This window comes from Sus scrofa, chromosome 2, assembly GCF_000003025.6.
Source record: "Sus scrofa isolate TJ Tabasco breed Duroc chromosome 2, Sscrofa11.1, whole genome shotgun sequence".
In the NCBI taxonomy this organism is placed as follows: Eukaryota; Metazoa; Chordata; class Mammalia; order Artiodactyla; family Suidae; genus Sus; species Sus scrofa.
This window is the reverse complement of record NC_010444.4, coordinates 135,792,012-135,814,894: the sequence shown is the minus strand read 5'-3', so window position 1 is coordinate 135,814,894 and position 22,883 is coordinate 135,792,012. Positions and strand designations below refer to the sequence as shown.

Below are 22,883 nucleotides of genomic sequence, written 5' to 3'. Positions count from 1 at the left end.
CAGTTTGTTCTCTTCTGGGCAATTTCCTTTGGAGAATTTAATTATGCTAAGTTATTATGATCATCCGCTCTATCCAGAAAGGTTAGCGAGGAGAGTTAATCATTAGGAAATCCTTTCTGGAAATGGGCTTGGTTGTCTTACCAGCTTTTATAGCTTCAAAGGTTAACACACTAATCAGTTCGATTTTTTTTAAAACATAGCTATTTTGTAAAATAGCCTCAGATTGTGAGCTTGGAAAATTAACACCACTGTTATTTTGTGTTTTTGCACACTGACCTTTGCTCCCTAAGATGATGTGACACGCCCACAGTCAGGTGCCTGGGCCTTCTTGTTCCCGGGACAAAGTTCCAGGCCTGTGCATGCCGATCTGGACCCCTAGGGCTCAAAGCTCTGCATTGTAGGCCATTGTGTGAAGAGAGCATGATGAGGGCTTCTTCTGAGGAGGGAAGCGAACTCCCGGCCTTGATCTCCTTGACTTTGCTCACTGTCAGAGTCAGCAGCATGAACACCTGAAGACCAGGGCTTTTTCGTGTGACCAGGGTCTGCTCTGAGCCTCGCTGGTCTCTGAAACCGGGACAAGTTGATGAACCCACCGTGAACAGCGTGTCCTTCTCTGCAGAGTGTGGGTCCACCTGCTCTTGCAGGGCCATGGGGAGGGTCGTGTGAGTTCACAGAGGTGGACATGGGCTAGGGGAGGGGAGAAGGAGGATAGGGAGCCTGACTCTGAGTGAGATGAGAGACTCCTCAATTTAGAGTGGAGCTCAAGATGGGCTCTTTGGAACTCCCTCTTTCCCCTTCAGCAGAACAAATATTTATTCAACACTCCAGGTGTTTATAAAGCACCCCATACTCCCCTGGCTTTGCTGGCCCACAAGGGATGACAAAAAGGAAGCAGGCAACATTTTGCAGCCCCTCATGTCTAGTGGTAAAGATAAGGCTTGTGCAGAAGTGGGCTCTAAATATAGACTGGTTGGTTCAGTAAATGAATGTCAAGCAGAATTTGAGTCCTGCCTTTCCAGGATCCCAGTATCAAGCTAAAGTGTGTGCTGTGGGGGTGGGTAGAGGTCATTGCTGCCTCAAGGACCCCGAAGGGGTGAGAGAGGCATGGGGTGGCGTGGCCACGGCTGTGCAGCAGAGGCGCCACATCCCCAACACAGGGTGACCCAGTTTAGGCCGTGCCCAGCACAGAAAGAATTTAAAATCAGGAAAGAGTGTGCTTCCCTGAAAAGAAATACATTTTCACTGTTATGAATAGCAAAGTTTAAGGTAACTGAAACTCTTGGAGGTTGTTGTATTCCTGGGTTTGAACCTGGAGGAGCAGTTGGCAGTTATAATTTGTGCAAGTCTTTGCTGGAAACTCCACCCCCATAGCCCTGATCACGGATGTCTGACTCTTGTATCCACTCACAACAAAGTGAGTCTTCCACCTGTGTTATTAGGGGAATACTGCCAGCCTCCTGGGCCCCTCAGGACCCAGTGACCGGTGTCACCAGGAGTAGCCTCTATAGAAATGGTCAGATCCCTCCAGAGAGTTCAGCAAAAACTTGGCCTCTGGTTAATCTTGGAGCTGCTTTCCTAGCGTTAAACTGGCCATCTCAGAACCAGGTTAGACAGGGAGAGAATAAGAGCTACTTCGCAGATCTCCTATGTGTGAATTTTTGAACATGGCCATGAAAAGGGCTGAAGTTTAGCCAAACTGCAACCATTTGTCTGAACGTGGCATTTATGGCTGGGATCCATTCTGAGTGGTCACTGCTTATGCCACAACAGTTGTTAAATATTTGGAAATTACCAGTGGATAGAAGTAGTGGGTCCAAGCACTCTGTGTGTGTGTGTGTGATTTGTTGATGGTAAGAATGTGCTCAGTTTGGGGAATCTAAGGAGTTCCTCTCTTCCCCATCAGACTTCCATGTGCTCATGTGCTGTTTGTGTAGACATTCCCTCTAAACACAGAAGACACATGCTGCAGAAACAATGGAAACCTCTTCCCCGGGACTCAGCCCCGCAGGCACCACCACTGAGCCCAGCTCTGGGAATTATCCAGGACTTCCCCTTCCCCTCTGAGGAGGAGCTCTCCCTGCATGGAGGAGGGCTTACTTGGCACTCGGAACTCAGACCCATGTGAGTTCCAGTCCCAGGTCTGCCATTTAGGGAGCTGTGTGACTTTGAGACGGTCACCTTCCTTGAGTCTCCCCTCTGACGAGATGGGTATAATTAAGCCTACTTCGTAGAGGAGGTATGGAAATCAGAATAAGTCATATAAATCCGTGGGAACACTGCTTAACACAGTACCCACTCAGTACATGGTAGTGATGGCTTCTGATGTTACTATTGTTGTTTGTCTGAGGGGCAGAAAGCTCAGCTCCCTACTCAGGCTCTTTACCCCATTCCCCAGGCCTCTCCCCCTGATATCCAGATGTGCGGGACAGAATGCCCTTGACCCAAGGAAAGAGCAGACTGTGTCTTGATCAGATCCAGAATCTGTAGTGTCACATACACAGAAGGCAGCAGACGGGGTCCTGGAGCTGAAAGCCTCTGACCTGGCACAGGGAGGCTGGAGTGCACCCGCAATGTGCTGACATCCAGCATCTTTGATGAGCCTGGAATATGATTCGACCGAGATGCATGAACTTGCTGCTCTCAAATGTTCCCTGGGTCTGCCTGTTCTGCCCACTAACTTTTTGTCCTTGCCCTTTAAGTGGAAGGCAGATAGAATGTAGTTCTATAATTTTATTTTATTTTTTAAGTAGGAAATACTTCCAAGAAAGCCAGGATTTAGAGAAAGATTTAGAGGAAGGAGATTTGCAGGACCAAATTTATCCAGAAGGTGCTTCTGCAGAGCCCACACCAAGTGGTCTTTGCAGTGGGCTTGTCTGTGACTTGTGGGGTCTGTCTCCAGGCGTGGCATCAGCCTCCACACTGGGGCACCAAGGGGCTATGGAGGGAAGGCAGCAGCTCCCCCATAACATTTTGCAACACGTCCCTCGAAGATACAGACTGATCAGAGCAGTGCGTGCTGGGCAGATGCGGCTTCAGGATAAATCCCTTCCCTCTGGGGCAGCTGACATGCCAACCCTCCTCCTCAGAGCTTCCCGAACTGCCAGTGGTGTTTGTCCTACCTTCTCTCATCTCTTTCTTCAGTCAGGTAACATGTGAGAAAGTTTTCTGTCCCCAGTGCTCACTCTTCGGGGTCTTGCTTAGTAAGAATCGCAATATAGATTTTGATAAGAACTGGGATTATTATCACAGACTCTGTACATCAAAGTTGTCCTTTTACAAATAATATACCTTTTAAGGTTTTTCCCATCTTCCCAGAGCCTTTTTCAAATTTCATAAATGGACGTCATTCTTCCCCCCCAGCCCACTGCACTCAGTCCACACCAATGCATCTGCAGTCTATTGAGCACCTGCTGGGTTGTCTGGTGAGGTGCTGCTCTGGCAGAACCAGAGCCAGAAGTAGGTGTAGATACAGCCCCTGACACCACGGAGGCTCTTGGTATCAACACAGTGCGGGGGGAGGGGGGAGATATAGGCAAGAAGGAGATGTACCCATGGGGGCAAGAGACCCTGGGGCTGCAGTGGGTAAGGCAGGCCCCCTGCAGGGAGAGGAGGCAGATTGGTCCAGGTGGACTAATGAGGGGAGAGGATTAGCTTAGGGCCCTCTGAGACCATCATGGGGGCAGAGGAGGGTGTGTGAGAGGCAGCAAGGAATCGGGGCCACTGACACCAAGAGGTGTCTCTGGGTGGTCCTGGCTGGTCCCAAAGGGCAGTGGACAAGTGCAAGTCTAGGTTCTGAGTGGGGCAGGCAGAACAGTGAGTGCTATAGGCTGGCTGAGTGGGAAAGAGAGTTCCCATCGTGGCGCAGTGGAATGGAATCCAACTAGGAACCATGAGGTTGTGGTATCAACCCCTGGCCTTGCTCAGTGGGTTAAGGATCCAGCATTGCCATGAGCTGTGGTAGACGTTGCAGACCTGGCTCAGATCTGACATTACTGGGGTTGTGGTGCAAGCCAGCAACTCAGCTCCGATTAGATCCCTAGCCTGGGAACCTCCATATGCCGCAGGTGCAGCCCTAAAAAGGAAAAAAGTCCAAAAAAAAAAAAAGAAAAGAAAAAAAAATGATTTTTGTCTCCCTTGGACTCGCTCTCCTCCTCTAGGTCAGCTCCAATCTGGGAGGCAGGCAGAGGTGATGCAGGATTTTCTTGTGCCCCATCCTTGCCTGTGTGTTTCCTGTAGAGGCCTCACCCTCACTTTCATCCCATGTGAGAGATGGTGGGGGGGCCATCGCTGGGTCCTGGGTGGATTCAGAATCTCATTCGGCAAATGTAGGCCTTTGCCTAGGACACAGGTTTGGGGGCCTTAAGCCTCCTCAGGTGGCAAGGCCTCATGGCCAGGTATGGAGGAGAAGCCAAGTCCCCAGTGGCTTTTCCCCTTTGAGCTTAGACTTCTGCAGATCCGGGCTGGGAGGGGTTAGCCTGAGAGAGCGCTGAGTTCCAGACCCACGGATAGCATCTTAAAAGGCAATCTGTATTGTAATCCCCAAGATTGCCTTGTTTGTTTGTTTAAATGTTTCACACTTGCAGAAGGTACACCAGAAATACATTGTGTATAAAGAACCTGAATATTGATGGCTTTGGATTTCAGGGCGTAGCTGTGGGCTTGATGAGTGGTCCAGAAGGTGGTCCTTCCACACTTGGAAGCAGAGCTGCCACACAGCACGTCTGCCCCTTCTCTGCCCTCTGAACCAGAGAACCCAGAGTCCCCCAAAGACCCCTACGCTGACCCTCCTGAGGCCACAGCCTGTGCAGATGCTCTTGATTACTTGAGAGGAGCATCTTTCTCAGAGCAGGCAGAGCCCGGTGACTCCCGCTTTAAACAGAATTCTCACCACCTCGATGATGTTTCATAGCCCATGAGCAATTAGAAGCACAAAAAGAGCTGCCAGAGGCAGCAGGTTCTGGCCACAGTGCAAGGGACAGATGGCAGTCCCAAAGCCAACTGCACAAGTTGACAGAAGGTCACCCGTGTACTCGGAGTTGGCCCAAACGTCCCTTCAGTACCTCATTGGGCCCTGGGGTGGCCCTGGGAGCAGAGATGGGCCTCTCATTGCCATTTACCAGGATGATCTGACTTCTCCATAAGCCCCCAAGGCCTATTCGGTTCTCTCTTCTTAAAAGGACTGGAGGTGTGGGATGCCCTAGAGAAGGGACTTATCCAAAATGACCACACTTAGAGTAGAACATTTTTGCCATGCAGAGGTCTGAAGTGCCGTTGTTTGGATCGTTTCCTCATTTGCTTAGAGCTTTAGGGTGTGATGTGTAGCCCTTAATATTCCCAGGATGCATGTTCATTTTTGTTTCGTTCTCCTCCCTATCAGGGAAGACGATTGCCTTCTAGGTATGACCACTGCATCTGAGACCCTTGCTCTTTGACCTGCAGTCACACGGAAGCCCTGGAAGCTAGCTGCAGAGTTGAGCTCCCCCCAACCCCGACCCCCGACACACACACACTTTGCCCACAGGGGCCTGGGCAGGTCCCTGCCTTGCTCATTAGTTGCTTGCGTCTCCCACGTCTCGCATCAGCTGCCATCCGTCAGCCCTGGCCAGTGTGTAGGCAGACCTGCATGTGTGTTTATCCTCTCATAGACGATTCTGGTGTTTGTGTCTCAGACTGATTGCTGGCAGGATGCTACAGGCCCAGGCAGGACCCATCCTTCCTCTGTGTTGGTTCAGCACGGATATATTTGGTTTTCTGCCTCAGGATGAAGACAATTGTTTGCAGCCTCACCAGTCAAAATATTTGCTAAAAGTAATCTGTGATTCCAGGGTTGGGAGGAGGAGAGAAACACCGTTCACCTGCCAAGCTGATCAAAGCCTTTGCCTCAGATGCCTTGGCACACGTGTCCCACGACTTTCTGTGCGGGGACATTGTGCTCACACCAAAGTCACACCAGTGGGTTTTCTCGGGCTGCGTGCCACCTTCTTCTCAGTGTTGTAACAGAAAAAAAAATGCGTGCCTAAACCAGACCACGCTCTTCAAAGGGACGTCAGGATTTCACAGTGTTTCAGATACAGTGTGGTCCCATGGAATCCAGATTTAGGTTGATCGAAATCTGTGTTCAGAATCCTATCAGGTCTAAGGACGCAGTTGTTGAACATTTTATCTTCAAAAAATATGACTACAGTGTGTATTCTGTGCCAGCAGGATATCCAAATGTCTGTGAATGTGTTTCAAGTGTGAGAGTCCGTGTGTGCTCACGTCTTCCGTGGCATTAGTAGCGGCCCCAGCCATTCAGTGCACTCACTCCTGTGCAATGCTGGGTTTGGGATGCATTCAAGGAGACTAAATTACACATTGGTACAGCACAATTGTAAACAAGATAGCACCACGAGTATCATCTTGGGCAGGATAACCCAGCATTAAACCCTCAGAGGCAGGTAATCGTTGTGAGACTATCACATATGAACTCCTGTATCGTCGTGGCACTAGAGAAGTGGAAATGTCCTGCTTGTCTTCTTCGTGCTGTTGTTGAGATGTTGAAACAGCTGCTGTGCTTAGCCTCTCTGTTCCTCAGTGTCCTTCACTGTGAAATGGGTCATAATACCTTCCTCCTAGGGCTATCTTGGCGATCACACATCTCAGTATAACTAACGTGGATAGAAAGTGCCTGGCACATAGTAGGTCTCCTCTTCTTGTCACACACTCTAGAGTTCTGTGCTTCACTGTCAGGGTTTTCTTTCTTTTAACTTTGTGTAGTTTGAAGCCACCATTGGTTGGAGGCTCTTTTTTTGTTGTTGTTTTTGTTTTTGTTTTTGTTTTGTTTTTCATTTTTCTTTTTTTTTTTTATTTGTTTTTTTAACCCCAGAAGAAAACAAATATTCAAGCAAGGGGCTATAAGACTCAACTTTCAGAAGGATGATCTGAGTTGACACTATCCCCACTCTTAATGTGTGTAAATGCTGGATAAAATATTACTGGGGGAAAGAAAAAGGGTTGGTTGGTATTCTAAACAAGTGGCAGAACCTGAAGGTAAGGGAAATTCCTAGGTGCCAAAATAAACAAAGAACTCTCAAACATAGTGGTTAGTGAGAAAGCCATGTGTCAAATCCAGGCATAAGCCATGAGGGCTCAAAGCAAGGGCTTTAACATTTATCCCAGGACAGCAGATGCGAGCTGCCTGCACAATAGAAAAAGGCCCCTACATATGACCAAAACCTCGAGGATTGCCAGGGACTGAAAATTTAACCTGCTGGGCTAGGAAAGGGCAAGTAATTTGTGATCTGCTGGGGTTTTCCCACATTAGTGTGAGTGTCTGCATATGCACCATTTATGTGGTGCTAAAATTCTAAACCTAGGAATTAACTTGAAGTTATGTCCCAAGATCAGTAAATCTATTAGGGGTCCTAGAAGAAAAACATGTAACTGCATTTTTAAGGAAATAGCTCTACACCAAAATGTGTAGGTTTCCCAAAGTAAAAAGAAAACCAAAGCCTAAAAATACAAAATTGCTGATCATGAAGAAGCAATTTTCCATGAGGAAGAGCTAACAGACTCAGCACACTAGAAGATTAGCTATTCCAAAATCCTTAGATAGTAAAATAAGATAAAGGTAATTATTTAAAAATTTATGCTTGAAATAATTAGAATAATAAAAAGAGAGAGGAGAATTATAAAGGCAGAATTGTAGGGAAAAAAACAGGTAAATTTTAAAAGATAGAATTTTAAGAAATTAAAGTTATTAAAATTGATAATGATGGATGGGTTAAAAAGCATATTAGGCATAGCTAAAGAGGGAATTATTAAATGGAAAGCTAGATCTGGGAAAATTATCCAGAAAAGAACTCAGAGATATAAAGATGAAAAATGTAAAATCGATATTGAGAGAATATTAAGACCTTGAGATATTGTTAAAAAGATACTATTAAAAGATATTTTTGAGATTTAGGAAGAGAGAATAGGGAGCTCCATAAGGAAAGTATGAAGGGAATGGGGAAGAGGAGACATTGAAAGTGAAAATGGATAAGAATTTCCCAGAATTAAAAGAAAATATACATTTCTGGACTGAAGAAGCATACCAAGTCTTGAACAGGCTGAGTACTGGGTATATCACAGTGAACTACAAAATAAAAAGCAACTAGAGAGGAAAAAAGATTAATTACAAAGGAACAAGTAGTGACTGCAAAACTTTTTAAAACCAGCAACACTGGAGGCCAAAAGGCAATTGAACAACATCTTCCAAATTATGTAGGAAAAATAGTCAACTTAGAATTCTGTTCAACAGTGAGGGTAAAGATAGTTCATGACAAATATTTGAGAGGTTACCATTCACAGACCTTCTCTGGAAGAACTACTAAAGGATATACGTTAGGATGAAGGCAGCTGAACCCAGAAGATAATAATGGAATACAAAAATCAATGGCAAGAAAGGCTGATAGGCAAAAATATGGGTAAATACAAGTAAGCATTGACTGCAGAAAAACAGCAATTTTAAGATGATTAACTAGGGGTGTTTAAATATGAGATGGGAGGAGATAATGATGACCAATATTAAAGCATTTTCTAATTATTGTGTTAGAAAATGATAGGCTTCACTGGACCTTGGGTTTTTAAATCAAAATTAATATTGAAAATTTAAAGATAACTTGTAAAAGAATAGAAATAGAATGTAACGTCTAAACCAGAAGGGAAGAGTGGAAAGGGGGTTTGGTTAAATACTCTCAAGCATTTCTTTTTTTCTTTTCTTTTTATCTTTTTAGGGCTGCATCTGTGGAATATGGAAGTTCCCAGGTTTCCAGGCTAGGGGTCAAATTGGAGCTGCAGCTGCCTGCAGCCTACACCACAGCCACAGCAATGTAGCATCTGAGCCGCATCTGCAACCCACACCACAGCTCAAGGCAATGATGGATCCCTAACCCACTGATAGAGGCCAGGGATCAAACCTGCATCCTCATGGATACTAGTCAGGTTTGTAACCTGATGAGCCTCAAGGGGAACTCCCTAAACTCAACCATTTTTATAGGATGCAAGAAAGTAGACAAAATGAAGGAAAGTAAAAGCATAATAACGTAGTACTAATATGCGACAATAAAGAAACCAATACATAAATTACAAAATAAGGTGGCAAAAATAAGTCTGAATATATCAGTAATAATTATTAATGAATTGGATTGATCTGTTAATGAACAGTGATTTTTAGGTTTAATTTTTAAAATCTAGAGATTGCTCCTTAAAAGAGTCATGTCTAAATATAGTAACACAAAATTTGAAATGAAATCTCTGAAAAAAGGTATATGTGCTAAAATAAGAAACATACTTTATAGTAGCATTAATATAAAATTATATTTTTAGGCACAGACACATGATTGGGTTTACTGCACACTGACAAAAAAACAATTCACTGTGAAGACGTAACAATTATGAACCTACATGCACTTAACATAGGTGCTAAACAGACAGAAAGCAAACCCTAGAAACTTCCAGAGGAAAATTGACAAATCCACTATCATGATGGGATATTTTAACATATGTTTCATAAAATAAGGCAAGCAAACAAAAATCCATTAAAATATATATATTTTAAAATATAATTAATAAATTTAATCCAATCACTATATATAAAACTGTACACCTAGTGTGCATACTTGCATGTACAATTTTAAAAATTAACCACAATTTAGGCCACAAAAAAGCTTCAACAAATATGAGTAATTGCTAGACCATAGTCTTTGACTAACATGCAATAAAATGATAAATCAGTTGCAAAAAGCCCACTACAAATACATACCTTTAGACAGTTAAAGATATACTTCTAAAATAGAATGCTGTACACATACAACTTACATAATGTTATAAATGAATGTTACTTCAACTAAAAAATATGTATATACTTCTAACTCAAGAGTCAGAGAAGTGGTCTTAATAAAAATTACTAAATGTTTAGATTTGAACAATAATTAATTTATTATATATCAGGGTGTATAGGGTGCTGCTAAAGCTATACTTGAAGGGAAAGTTATAGCCTTTAATGTAACATTAGAAAATTAGAAACGCTGAAAATTAAAGAGCTGTGTTCAATTCAAGAACTCTGAAAATAATAAAAATAAGAGTAGAAATTAATAGAAAATAAAGAATCAGTTGTGATGATCAATGAAGCCAAAATCTGGCCTCCTGAAAAAAATAAAATAGACTACATTAAACTTTGGAAAGACTGATAATAATAATGTTCATATGCCAAAGATTTCCATGTGCCTTTCGCTTAATTTATTTAAAGGCTAAAACAACCTAAGAGACAGATAAGTGTGTGTTTTACCACATGACTATCGGTGCTCCGTGAGGCCCAAGCAATACAACTCCATTGTAGGACGGTCCATTTGTGTGTGTGTGATTATTTTTAAAAAGCAACAAAACAAAATAAAATCACAAATGAGGCCAAAAGGATGGGAGGTGACTTATGAGGGAATATACATAATTATGCATAATTAGTAGGGCAGGTAAAGCGAAGCTTGAAAAGGAAAGAAAGGAATTTGGCAAAGTGGAGGATGTCTGACGCTAAGAACTTGAAATGAATTGATGGTTCCTGGCAGGCAAGGTTAGCATGATATGGGCTTTTCCTGGCAAAAGGGATGAGCTGTAGGAGATGACGTCATTGGTGGCAGTGTTTGGGCTGGAATCTTGCTTTCAGGGCCTTTGGCTTGGCTTGTGAACATGAGAATCTATTCAGATGTCGGCGATGAGTGGCTGCTTGTCCTTTGTCAGCCCCCAGGGAGGACTCTGGGCCATGCAGGCGGTCAGGAGCCCCCTGGGATAACATGAAGCTGAGAATGTAGGGTTATTTAGAGAGTGATGTATTATGTATTCATTACCCAGCCAAAATGGGCTGTGCGTGCTCTAAGAGGGACTTTTTCTCCCCAGAACCGAATCTGGTCCTTAAGCTTGTGCACGCTTTGGTAGTCTCAACCTCAAGCTCTCCTTAGGGTCCTGGACAACATCTGAGATGATAGAACCTCCTGGATGGGCCCTCAAAGACCACCGAGGGCTACTCCCTTTGAAATCGGAGGCCCTCCCTCATGCCACCTGAGGTAGTCACAGTGACAGTGCCTTGCGTCACCCACCACGTGTATAGGATGGTTACATGACCAGGTTGCTGAGTTTCCCCCTCACTCTGTGTCACAACTGGCCCTTCCCAACACACAGTGCAGTGAAAGTTTCTGAACAGAGGCCAGGTTTCCATGGTGGGCTAGGCTGGGTGGATGGTCCCCAGAGGTTAGCTAAAAAGCAGGTTCAAGCCCCCACCCCCTCATTTCAAAAGTCTAGACTTTGGTGTTTCTCTTAAGAGTCTTAGATGCCCCTGGGCCTAATGGGTAGCACCCTGTGTCAAGATGGATTCAAAGGAAGACGGGATCAAGCTTCCAGTGGCACAATTTGTGCTTATTAAATGCCAGCTGTGCAGCCCCTCCCGGTGCCTGACCCTTGGCACCAAGAGGGCTTGGTGAGATGGCCTTTGGGGCGATCCTACAGCAGGAGCTTCTGGGCACCTAGGCTCTGTGGATCTGATGGACTGTGTCCAGAAGGAAGATCAGAGGCTGGAGAAGAGGGGTAGGGGTCCAGGGGCATAGGAGGGATGAGGTGCCTCCCTGGGAGATGGGGAACATCCTGGCCCCTGTGAGATTAGGGTGAAGGTGGATCCTCCGAAGCACACCTGGTTCATTCACAGCCTTGCACGCAACCTCCGCCCGCCACCTCCCCAAGGAAGTTCTTGCTTCAATGTTTTCATTTTCCTCAAGGATGAAAATTGGCAATGGTTTGGAAGGTTTTCTTCCAAATACACATTTTTAAATAACATTTATAGAGGAAAACATATGATCTCCACTCTGCACATGGTGAGAAAGTCTCCATCATCCATCTGTATAGGTTTCTTTAAACAGTGATTGTCTCTTTTCTCTTAGGCTATTTTATTTTGTTTTATTTTCATTCTTTGGTATCTTTAGGGCTGCACCCATGGCATATGGAGGTTCCCAGGCTAGGAGCTGAATTGGAGCTGTAGCCTCTGGCCTACTCCACAGCCACAACAACAGCAACGTCAGATCTGAGCCACATCTTTGACCGATACCACAGCTCACGGCAATGCCAGATCCTTAACCCACTGAGCAAGGTCAGGAATCAAACCTGAGTCCTCATGGATGCTAGTCAGACTTGTTTCTGCTGAGCCATGATGGGAACTCCAGGATTTTTTTTCTTAAAAAAAAAAAAGAAAAAGAAAAAGAAAGTAAGAAAAGGAGTTCCCATTGTGGCACACTGGAAGCAAATCCAACTAGTATCCATGAGGACTTGGGTTCAATCCCTGGCCTCACTCAGTGGGTTAAGGATCTATTGTTGCCATGAGCTGTGGTGTAGGTCATAGATGCAGTTTGGATCCTGTGTTGCTGTGGCATAGACAGGCAGTTGTAGCTCCTTTTCAACCGCTAGCCTGGAAACTTCCATATGCCGTGGGTGCGGCCCTAAAAAGAAAACCACAACAAAAAAATCCTAAATAGGAAATTCCCATTGTGGTTCAGGAGGTTAAGAACCTGACATAGTTTCCCTGAAGATGTGGGTTTGATCCTGGGCCTTGCTCAGTGGGTTGAGGATCTGGCATTGCTGCACGCTGAGGCTTAGGTCACAGGTCAGCTCACAAGCCTGTGTTGCTGTGGCTGGCAGCTGCAGTTCTGATTCAACCCCTAGCCTGGGAACTTCCATTTGCTGTGATTGTGGCTGTAAAAAGAAAAAAAATCCTAAATAACATATTTGTATCAAAAAATTGAAATTATTGGAGTTCCCGTCGTGGCGCAGTAGTTAACGAATCCGACTAGGAACCATGAGGTTGCGGGTTCAGTCCCTGCCCTTGCTCAGTGGGTTAACGATCCGGCGTTGCTGTGAGCTGTGGTGTAGGTTGCAGACGCGGCTCGGATCCCGCGTTGCTGTGGCTCTGGCGTAGGCCGGTGGCTACGGCTCCAATTCGACCCCTAGCCTGGGAACCTCCATATGCCGCGGGAGCGGCCCAAGAAATAGCAAAAAGACAAAAAAAAAAAAAAAAAATTGAAGTTATTAACAGCAGTTAAAAACTATGCACATGCATACCCACAGTGACAGATACTCTGGTTTAATACACCGTTGCTTAGGAAATGGTCTGACTGCTAGTTCCTTAACTGTCTTTGTGTGAGACAGGACCTCTTCCCTCGGGGAGCACCCATTGTCCTGAGTGTGAGAGGACAGTGCAGGCGAGACCGTGGATGTTGAACCTCACATCTGTGTTTGCTCCTAACAGTGGGGAATCCCAGGCCCACAACAGCAGAGTGGGAGGTTGGAGACACAGGGTCCAGGATTCTCTGGAGGTCAGAGGCAGCCTGAGCTGCTGGTCCTTTGCTGTGGTTCTGCAGAGGGCTCAGCAGAGCCAGGCGTTGGGGTCCGCTGAGGGAGAGATGGCAACAGAAGGCACCTGGGGCTCCTGCTGGGTGTTGAGCCCCCAAGGGGGTCGTCCCCCTTCCCTGGCTGACTCTCCTTCACTGAGTGGGGACTTGCTGGCAGGCTCCCCGGCACTGAGCTAACACCTAACACGTTCCCACCCCAGCTCAGTATACACACTCCTCACGCCCCGATGAGATAGGAATTCTACATCTAATAGTGAAAATCTGAGGCTCAGAAGCAGTCACTTATCTGAGGTCACAGAGGTGGACCCACAGGAGAAAGGTCCACCAAGACGGGGACCTTGCCATCGTGTATCTAGGGCCCCCGGTGAGTGATGCTTAACCTCAGAGTGGCTCATGCTCCATCATGTGCAAGGAAGGATGGTGACAGCTCAGACTGCGGGAGGAGGAGAATATCAAACAGGCAGCAGATAAATCGTGGGCGTCGGCACCCCTGGGAGTGGCACGTGCTCAGGGCCCAGCGCAGCAGGATGTCAGCGCACGATGTGGGCACCGAGGCCACGTGTCAGTCCCGCTGTGCTCACATGGTGAAATGCCCCCAGGGGAGCATCCTCTGCATTCACGGGGTGCTTTTAAAAGGTGTCATTCCAGCCACTGACAATGTGGAACCAAGGAAGAGTTGGTCTGGTTCATGTGGAGCATGGGGGCTGTCATATTAATGAAAAAAAATCAGTGAAATTTTTCCTCTCATAGATGGGAAATCTGACACTGAGGAACTCAGAGTAATCTTCTCTTGCTCCCATACCGCGAGAGTTAGACATCTTGGACCAGCACCGAAGTTGCTGGATTCCTAAACCAAAATGCTATTTCTGCACCAAATGCTTCCCCTTGACGCTGGTGAAATGCACCAGAGGTCATTGCCAGTGGAGAATATTCAAATAAAGGAGATAAATATGAATTTATAGTAGATAAGTACAAAATAAGTATATTTGCTTTTGACGGAAATGATCCATAAGAAAGAAAAAGGCCGTGCTTGCTCTCCTGCTCCACCCAGCCTCTGCCTCTGCTCCAAGCTTGCTGGCGTGTTGGGTTCCAGGGTCAGACCTGGTTCCCTGCCCCGGCTCCTGTGCAGGGCAGTGTCAGTGTGTGGAAATCTCTGACAGAGCACAGTCTTTTCCTCAGAAGGTGGGAGAACTGCAGGAGTCACGAAGGAGCCCCTGATGCTCCTCCTACCACCTGAGCCTCCATGTCCTCATCGGTTAAATGGGGATAATATTGCTTTGTGTGCCTTTGCGGAGTTTCACTACTTAAGCAGCACCGAAGTGTGGTCTAAAGCTCTCCCTCCCACCCCCCGTCAGTTCTCAAGCTCAAACCCATGTGAGCCCATCTCCTGGCTGTGGGCCTCGGCTTCCCTCTGCTGATGATGAGCTGGGGGAGGTGGTCTCTAGACCCTTCCAGTAACACGTCACTCAGCTGCAAAGCGTCACCTGGGTTGTTTTTGCTTCCTTGGTGCCAGCCAGGGACTGGTGTTGGGTAATGGATTTTTCACAGGGAGACACATTTTTCTTGAACTTAGCTCCTCAAAAGCATTTTCAGGCATGGTCAATGATGGAACTAGTTTTAAAGAAACTGAAGTACAGAACTTGCGGGGATTGGGGGACCATGTGTGCTGGAGTTCTGCCCCTTGCTCGCATCCCTTAGACACATCAATCTCTTCCTCTCCTGGGCTCTCCTTCAGCCTCTCTCTGTCTCTGTGCCTCTCCAGCATCCTCTCGGTCCCTTCCTGCCTCCCTGTACCCCTCTTTTCCTTCTCTCCCCTCTTAGGTCTCCCTCATACTCTCAGAGTCTCTCTCCCTCACTCGCTTTCTTGGTCAGTCTTTCTCCCCATCGCTCTCCGTCTTCCCCTGCCTCCTTCCCTGTCCCCCCACTGTCCCATCTCTGAGCCCTTCTCCCCCTGACACACGCACACACCCACAGACACACACTCGGCTCTCTCTCACTCATTGGTCCTTCTCATCAGAAAGACATTCTGATGCTTACAGGAAGGTTGCCTTTTCACGAGTGTGGGCTAATCCTGCTGTGGCTGCTCTATTCCCAGGGGCAAGCCCTCCCTGCTCAGGTTGGAGATATGTCCATTTACCAGTAGGAAAACAGCCTGGTCCAGGATTGCAGAGAACCGCTATTTACCATTCAAAGGAGAATTGGCTTCTGCAAGAAGCCCATTGCCACAACTAGTTGGTTGGGTTAGAAGGAGGCACTCGCTTGGAGAATGGTGGCTCAGGACTACCATGTGCCCCTGCACAGTGGACCTCAGCCCCTCAGCCTCCCTCATCCTCCGTGTCTGATAGCCAGGGACTGGCTGACTTTTCCAGGGAGAGTGTGTTTGCTGAGAACCTGGGCCTTGGCTGCAAGCCCGCAGCAGAGCCTGCGGCCTGCCTGGCCAACCCACTCAACACAACAGCTTATTTGCAGCAGCCTGCATATTGGCATGGGATGTGCTGATTATAAATTATTTACCTCTTATAAAGTGGCCTTAAAGGACCTCTGCAGAGCAGCAAATCCTGGCCAGGCTTTCTACTTTGAATTGCTACAAAACTGAAGTTAAATTAGATTTTACTTTCAATGTTCCCAAACGCAGGCATTGCTAAGACAGGCTGGCCATCTTCCCAGTTAGCCTGAAGTGCTGAGGTTTGGCTGCATGGGAAGCGGTGCCATTATCTGCCCCGAAAAAGGGCTCACTCCTGCCTTACCCATGAGTCTCTAGACAGACGTTTCTTTAGCATCAGCTCTCAAGAGCCAGCTGGGACTGTGAACTTAGCCTCCTAGCTTGTTCCAAAGCATGTTCCCACAGTGCAGGCTGCTGTAGGGTCCTCTCGGCAGCCAGGGAGAGAAATGCTTGCTTCTCTGGAATGTCTCAGAAATATTTTTTCTCCTGGGCAAAGAAATGGCACGACCCAGGGCAGTCGCATTTCATTTTTAAGCCAAAATTCATGGCTCTTGTCAAGAGTAATATAATCACATTGAAAATCTTGACAAAGAGTTCAAAACCAGAGAAGATCATGGAAAGTTCTTTGCGTGAAGGTCAGATCATGCCTGAGTTGAGCTTTAGCCTGAATTGCATCTTTCTGGCATCAATAATATGAATTGTTACTTAATAAATAAATACAAGGTACTTGCATTTTTTTTTCAGTTTTATTGGAGTAGAGTTGACTTACAGTGTTATGTTAGTTTCAGGTGTACAGCAAAGTGAATCAGTTATACATATCCATACAGCTCTTCTTTTTTCCCGCGTAGGTTATCACAGAGGGTGCTTGCCTTTAGATAGTTCCAAGCTGTCACATTCACGATCTCAATATATCCTTATGATGACCATGTGAGGTAAAAGGCAAGGCAGCCCTATTTGATAGAAAGGAACACTGAGGACCTCATGCTGACATCAGGTATAGAACTGGGGCTAAATTTGAAGTGTCCTGAATGCTGGCAGCAGGCTCTTGTCACGTTGTTATATTGTCCCTTAAGAGATAGTAGACACTGTTGCTGAGCAGCGTGCAAAAAAATGTCACCACCAAATGCACATAAAGCCATGGAGGCCTAGAAGGTAGAATCTGTCTTGATGACCAGGCAATAGTAGGATAAGCATTCTCAGATGGGCTCTTTTAAATCTTATACAAAACATGTTTTTCTTTGACACATAATGGTTCTTCTAAATGTAGGAGAATATGGCTCTTCTTACAAATAAGCTAGTAAGTAGCATCTGCTTTTGTACTTGGCTAGTCAGGAAAGTGGGGTTTGAACACTTTTTCTTAAAAAAAAAAATATTACGTCCTATTTGTGTAAGTGGCTTCTCCTGCAGTGTCTTCAGCGTTCTATGCAAGAGGCCTTTGAGTGAACTATCCTTCTCAGAGAGCTTTTGTCTCCCCGCATTTCCATTTTCTGCAAAGAGGGGGCTCAGAGACAGTGATGGTACCACTTCTGCTGCTGCCTTCCATCCACTTCAAGGAGATATGCTGGGGAGATGAAGAAATTGCCCAGTTGGCTATGTAGCAGAAGCAGGTGCCACACCCAGGGGACAGAGACCCCTCGTGGATCCATTCCTTGAGCAGAGGGGCATGTAGGGGCGAGTCTGAGCTCAGGGGATGGCAGGGCCACTTGGGACACTGAAAGGCAGGAGTATGTCTGGAGCTGGGACCTGGAGATTTGGAGTGGGGAAGGAAAGAGAGACCCAAAGAAAGAAAATGCGAGTGGACATCCTTGCTGGAAGGCCTGGCAGGCTGCAGGCAGGAGCTGGGAGCTTTGCAGCCAGCACCTCTAGTACAGACTCTAGGGAGACTTGCCTGGGTGAGGGAGGCAGGGGGTAGGTCAGCAGGAGGACTGACATCAGAGGAGGATTCACCTTGGGCTGAGCTCCCCTCTGCCCCTGCTCCTGTCCATAGCCTCCCACCTGCCCTGGAGACCTCCTGGGGTCTCTCACTACCATGCCCAGTTACCTTGCCAAGCCACTAAAACTGGTAGTGAGAAGCTCTGTCAAATAGTGGCACCACAAAAAAAAAAAAAAAAAAAAAAAGCTTGGCTGGTGACTTTGCCTGGTCTTCCAGGTTAAATAAGGAGGCCAGGCTGAGTCCAGGACGGGTTATCTGTGGTCCAAGAACAGGTGATGGCTAGCCCAGCCCTAGGGGATTTGAATGGCCTTAGAAGGTCTGGCTTTAGAGAAAGTCTAATTCTAGCTCCAGCTAGTATATCCTGACCCTTTTGCTGGGGTGGGCCCTGGGCCTGTGCTCATGGCAGGGCACACAGGTGGAGGTGTGTACACACAGCCGCTGAGCAGAGACCTGCCATTGGCCACACACCTTTTCCTGAGGGCATACACTCTCTCTGATGATGGCTTTGGCCCATGAGAGCCTGCAGGCTCTGTATAGCTCTCCCACGTGGCCTGTATCGATCATCTGCATGGGGTCAGTGGTGGTCACTCCCAGGGACACAGAGCCCCCTGGGTTCCTGCTCTGAGCTTCCCTTCTCTCGTGGAAGTGCAGCTGCCCCTTGCCCTGGCCAAGGGATGATCCATGAATCTCTTTCCTTCAAGGAGGCCTGGGGCCCCCCACTCTCTGGGGCACTGTCTCTTCCTCACCCCACTGCTCTGCATCGCCTGACTGTGGTCCTGCTTATGATTCACAAATGGTTTTCTTTCCCACCTGGAATCAGCTGCATTCTGCAGCTCCCCTCCTGCTTCTCACAACAGATCGGCCCCTAGAGCAGAGATCCCCTTCTCTCTGCCTGATCTCCTGGGTTTGGCGCTGTAGGGGTCTCTCTTAGGTGCCAACGAGAGGAGCCCAAAGGATATAAGCCCCACATTGTCCATGCCTCAGGCTGCCATCTCTGGGAGCAGAACCTTTCCCTCTTGGTTGCGGATAAATTCTGATTACTCCCCACAGGTAGGGACTGTGCTGACTTTGTCACCCTTGTGAACCCAGACAGTGGCACAGCGCCTGGCCCACAGTAGGCACTCAGGAAACATTGGCTGAATGAATGTACACATAAAACGTTCTTTTGAGCGGAGCGGTTGACCACCTGTGTTGAGTTCTTCCCATGGTGATGCCTGGTAGCTCATGAGTGATCAGGATGAAAAAAAAAAAAAAAAAATCTCCGACCCAGCCCCCAAGCAGGGCTCAAACATCTGAAGGCCAGAGAGACCTGGACCACACACCTGCAAGCTTGTGGTGACACCAGCATGGACCCCAGCCCCTGGTGGGCTCACTTATTAGACCAACAGCCACTGTCCCTCTAGCCTGGACCCCAGAGGTGTTTGGGATTGCCAGGACTGCGTCTATGTCACGGACTGGCCCATCACCACCCCCACCCTGCCCCAGGTCCCAGATGCAATGTGCTCAGTCAGGAGCTGCTCCTTTTCTTGAAAGTGTTGCAGAAAAGCAGGTGAAGTCTTCGGGAGAGAAATCACATGTTAAAATTGAGTTTCTCTTCCTGGGAAAACAGCGGCCCATCACACAGTGAAGCATTTCTTCAGGGTCATGCGGAAGGTCATTTGAGAGCAGAGGCTCTAAGGATGAGACGTGAGATTGTGAGGGAGCAGCTGACAGTACCACCTTTTGTTCACCCATCCACCAGTTAAGGAAGATCAGGGTGGTTTTCTCCCTTTGGTAGAAAAAGAAACTGGTTCTCAGCTTGTGCCCTTGTTACAGCTCCGTCAGCAGCGGAGTCAGGGAGACTCAGGCTGGTGCCGCCTGGCTTGTTCACTGATCCAAGGAAACACTTATTTAGCACCTTCTGTGTGCCTGGCCCTGGGCTCGGTCCTGGGAGCCCTGCAGTGAGTAAGACACACAAGGTTCCTGCCTTCATGAGACCTTCTCTCTGGTGGACAGAGACTGTCAGCAACTAAACCAACTTAAAATTTTGAGTGTTAGGTCGTAATAAGCGCCACGAAGGAAGTAACATAAGATTGTCTGAGAACATGTCATGAAGAGTTCAGAATTTTTTTCAGCATTTTCATTTTAACTTTAACTTTCATTTTAAACTTCTCTAGATTATTTCCCCCCAGCATTTGAAGTATCTATTTGTTGTGAATTATCCAAATAAGTTCAGTTTGCATGGAAAATGTTCAAAGATTGGTGCAAGAGGCAATTGTTTCTACATGTATACCTCGGGACACACCCATGGGCTGCCTTGGAGGGGGGTGGCTTCTCTCCACACTTTACGGGGTCAGTGCACACCAGAGTCCCCCTCCACACCACCCAAGGCAACAGTCTTTCCATTCCACAGTCGGGGGCAGCTCAGGGGCCTCAGCAGCCTCCAGCTGAAGCTGCATTAGTGTGTGTGAGCAAATTACCCCAGTTATCAGGCCATGTAGAAAGCTACAGTTTTGCTCTTCATGAAAAATTAAAATCTTGTCCTGATCTGATGGAAGGAAACGGATGAGGCAGCTTAAGTGAGCACAGCCATTGTGGATCAGGCAGAAGATAAACTACGCATTTTCTTGACTCAGGGGATCAATGGAGAATCTTAAAGAGAAAAATCACAGAAGAAATTAAGATTAAATTTGCAAGCCCGTAATATTGGGAATGCATTGTGAAACTGCAGCAAAAGAAGGCTCTCCCCTGGAAATGCATTATTTATCCCCTGCCTGTTCCTACAGTTACAGATGCTCCTTCCTGTAGTGTGGACCCTAGTTGGTTATAGAAGCAGACCAGAGACAGATGACTTGGAGCTCACCAGTAAAGTTAGAATTTCAGATGAGCGGTGGAGATATTTTTAGAATGTTTGTATGTACAGTCGCATCATAAATCGTGAGGATGAAGGTAGCTGTGTGAGTCTCAAGCCAATTGGGGCCACAATGCGGGTTTTGTACAGCACACATTTTATTAAGAGAAAAGTCATGGAATTGGTTATGTGGTTCATTCCCACATGTTTTTCATTAGTAAAATCTTGGAGGAACATCAAAAGTGGTTTGGGGTTCAACGGGGACCTTCAATGGAAGAACATAATTTGCTTCCTAATGAAACTGGCTCACACAATGATATGTACTAGAGTGAGATTCAGAAAGAGAAAATTGTCCCACTGGTGTTAATGGATCGGCATCTGCCTCAGATGTCATCGCTGTCGAAGTCACACTGGCCAGACAATGAGAACTTTTCCGTAATTGAAGCATAAAGTAATATGAAATGTCCCCAATGAGAGGCGTGCCTCTGTACCCATGAACTGAGTTATCAATTATCTGGGCAAACTTCTGTCTGAATTCTCTGGGAAGCTGGCACTTCTCAGGGAAAAAAAAAAAAAAAGGATTTTGCAGAATTTTGAACATAAAGTTTGAAGAAGATCCTTTCAGAAAAGTTGTTGCGCAAGCCAATTAAAATTTCAGCAGGTTTCTTTCTCAGAAGAGAAGCAGACGAAACATTAAAGGGTCACATCTGTCGCTCTGTATCTTTCTGAAAAGAGAAATCCTGGGCCTTGGTGAAGAGCAGAGGTCTGGGAATCACACAGAACAGGACCGGTCCTAAGCCAGAGCCTTGGGCAAGCCGCGCATGCTCTCCAGCTGTGGTGCCCTCATCTACAAGGTGGAGCATCAGAAGCCCTATCTCCACGGGTTTGCTAGGAGGATCCAGTGAGATGTGTGAAAATCACTGAGTGAAATAAGCAGCCTAAAGTAAATGCCCAACAGGGTGGCCGTCTATGGAAAGACATGGAAGGAGTGGAATTTGTGAGAGTAGCAGAGAGAAAAATGGTAGAACAAGTTATTGATCCTTTAGGAAAGATGAGACTTTCTTCCTTGAGAAATCAGAGCAATTTATTCTTATAGGCCAATGAAGCTATTAGCAAATTTGGGGAATGTATTTAACACCCTCCCTCCCCTGTCCCTTCCTTCCTAGATTTTTTCTCTCGCTGACTTTGAGTCACTTGAGCAGTTATTTTGAACCAAACTTTAAACATAGAAGGTAAACATGTGCGTATCAACGATATTAGTCTGTTGGCTCCTTGAGCAGAATGATGATGGTAGAACACACAATTATTTAATAATAAAATGATTTACTAAGCACGTAGTACGTACCAGGCACAGCCCTGGATTTTCGAACACTTTGCCGAAGAGGCCAGGTTCATGGGTATAAGCTTCAGATGGGTGAGATGCTGATCCTTCTGAAGGATCCTATGACTCCAGCCCCAGCAATGGAGTATTCTTGACACAGACTTAGCTTGGTCCCTCATCCAGCCATTCTCCAGGCTTTACACTGTGACAGTTGAAGGATCTTACCAATTCATCTTCCAGTTATAGTTATGATGTACGTATGTAAATCTGAAGATCACTCAATGGGTATCCCACTGACCTGAGAACAGTGGATTCACTCTCCTAGAAAGGACTACCTCTGGCTGCTGAATAGAGGAGGTGCGATAGGTGGGAAAACGAGGGCTCGGGACCACACGGTAGAAACATTAATGAGACAGACTTCTCTTTCCTCAGAGAATGAACACTCATTGGTGAAGATGGTAAATTTGACACACCCGATGCATATTTTTCCGAGTCAGTGTTTACCACGGAAGAAAGTGGCTGGGCTATAAAAATTTCACAGAATCATTTTCTCCACCACGACTTCTCTCCAGCTAGCTTTCCTATCACTCATGAATATTTATGCCTTGTCTGCCTAAAAATGCTTGGAAGGGGAAGAAAAAACGAAGTTTGTTCTCCATCTCCAATTTTTCTCAGGTATGAAAGCATTGGTATAAGATAGTAACAACGTACGGCTGAATCAAGTGCTTAGACCAATGTTCATTTAAAGCTGAAGTGTGCTGTGTATTAACACCGAATCGTAATAAGGTTTACGGGAGATAAGCACATGGAGCAGGCGGGATAAACATGAGATCTATCAGCCTCCGCTTCCTTCATCTTTTTAAAATCAAACTTAACGTAATTTACTTGAAGCTGAGTGATGAAGCTTCGAAAGATTTGAAGATGGATTCCATTTGGTTCAGATACTCATC

The 22,883-nt window shown here is 46.4% G+C and overlaps 1 protein-coding gene across 2 annotated transcripts in view; it reads left to right on the top strand.

Annotated features, from left to right (window-relative positions):
• The window catches only part of FSTL4 (follistatin like 4), a 610,055-nt gene that overhangs the window by 282,045 nt on the left and 305,127 nt on the right, over positions 1-22,883 (top strand). The window lies entirely within an intron of this gene.